Below are 2140 nucleotides of genomic sequence, written 5' to 3'. Positions count from 1 at the left end.
TTTAGGTGTGGGGAAGAGGGACATATAGCGGAGAGGTGTAAGGGACAAGAATCATGTAGAAACTGTAAGGAGAAGGGAAGGGACTCGGGTCACTCTGTTAGATCCTCTGAATGTCCGGAGTATCAAATGCGGTTGAGATGGCAACGCAACCGTACTGACTATGGCTGAAGGAGACGGAGAAAGGGTGAGGGTGAGGTTCCTCCAGTTGAACTGCCAGCGTAGTTACGCGGTCATGTGTGACCTTGGCCAGTACGCCATGGAGATGGGGATTCAGATCCTCCTCCTTCAAGAACCATATGTATGGCGTGATCGCGTTCGGGGTTTACCTGGGGGAACAGTAGTGTATGTGAGTGAAAAGGGAAGTGCGGCTGTGTGTGTGATTGATGTGAAATTGGTGAGTATGTCTGTGGAAGAGTGTAAATGGAAAGACGGTGTGGGGGTGTGGGTAAAAGGGGACATGGGGGAACTATTTGTTTCCTCGGTCTATTTTAGACCAAGAGAGCGAATGGACAAGGGGATGGCATTTGTGGAGGGAATGGTCCGGATTGCCAGGGGAAAGAGGTTGTTGATAGGGGTAGATGCCAATGCAGCATCTATTCTCTGGCATAGTAAGGGAGTAAGAGGAGGTTCGGAGGCGGGTAAAAGAGGGGCAGAAATAGAGGATTGGCTACTGAGAACGGACTTACTAGTGTTAAACGTCCCCACAGATACATTTACGTTCTCCGGGCCCCGGGGGGAGGGTGATATAGATATCACTCTCTTCTCCGGAGATGAGAGAGGGATCTCCTTCGAGTGGGCGGTAAAGGAGGACTGGCCGCTCGGAGACCACAATCCGATAAGTATAAAAATGTGGGTAGGAAATGGCATGATTGAGAATGAGGAAACGAGTAGGGAACGAAGGGAGTTGAGAGAAATTAAAAGATGGAAGCAACAAGGCTGTGATTGGGAGACATATAGAGAGTGCCTGAGGGAGAAGGCGCACGATTTTGGATGGGATAACTTTAATATTCTGGGAGTGGATGAAAAGGTGAAAAAGCTGAATGAATGGATAGAAAGAGTCAATAATGAGTGTATGAAAAGAATGAATAGCAGTAGAACGAAGAAGAAGTTAATATGGTGGAATGAGGAACTGGAGGAAATAAAGAGAGAAACAAGAAGGAAGAGACGGATCTATCAACGACAGAGGAGAAGGGATGGTGATTTGGATAGGGAGAAATGGAATGAATGGATGGAGCAAATGAGAACATACAAGGATAAATTGAAGGAAGCAAAGGATAAAGATTGGGAACAATTCGTAAGGAGGGAGGGTAATAAAGATCCATGGGGGAAGGTATACAAAATTTGCATGGGGAAATACGAAAAAAGGGGACTTGCATGTATGAAGATTGGGAGGGAATGGACCAAGAATTGGGGGGAGAGTGCTCAGGCCCTCCTGAGTGAGTTCTTCCCTCCGGATGACGGTATCCCTATTCCGGAGGTGGGGGATGAGCCTGGGAGGAGGGATGAAGGAATAGATGAAAGGGGGAATGAGTTTACGGTGGATGAGTTGGAGGATGCCGTGGGTAAAATGAAAATGGGGAAGGCACCGGGGATGGACGGGTTTACCAATGAAATGCTCCGAGAGGTCCATGGGGCTATCCCGGGACATATGAGGGAGATTTTTAATGCTTGTCTGAGGGAGGGAGTCTTTCCGGCTCCGTGGAAGGAGGCGAGGGTGGTGCCTCTTCTTAAATCACCGGATAAAGACCCGGCGGAGGTGAGGTCTTACCGCCCTGTGAGCCTTCTCTGTGGGGTCGGGAAGATCCTGGAGAGAATGCTAATTAAGAGGATGGAGAGAAGAATGGAGGGAAAGTGGAATGAATTGCAGTTTGGATTTAGACCGAGGAAGGGGACGGAAGATGCATGGAACAAGTTGAAGGAAATGGTAGGAAGGTCAGAAAGGAAATATGTCTTGGGGATTTTCGTGGACTTCAAAGGAGCGTTCGATAATATTCTTTGGAGGATAGCGTTGGAGGAATTGAGGGAAGCTGGGTGTAAGGGAAGGGAATTATGGATGTGGAGAGATTATTTCAGAGACAGGTGGGTATGGATGATGAATGGAAGGGATGAAGTGAAAAAAGCACTTATGAGAGGAGCCCCG

The sequence above is a fragment of the Phymastichus coffea genome, unplaced genomic scaffold (genome assembly GCF_024137745.1).
Source record: "Phymastichus coffea isolate CEN01 unplaced genomic scaffold, Cenicafe_Pcof_1.1 PCOF00315, whole genome shotgun sequence".
NCBI lineage: Eukaryota > Metazoa > Arthropoda > Insecta > Hymenoptera > Eulophidae > Phymastichus > Phymastichus coffea.
Note: the sequence above shows the minus strand (reverse complement) of the source record.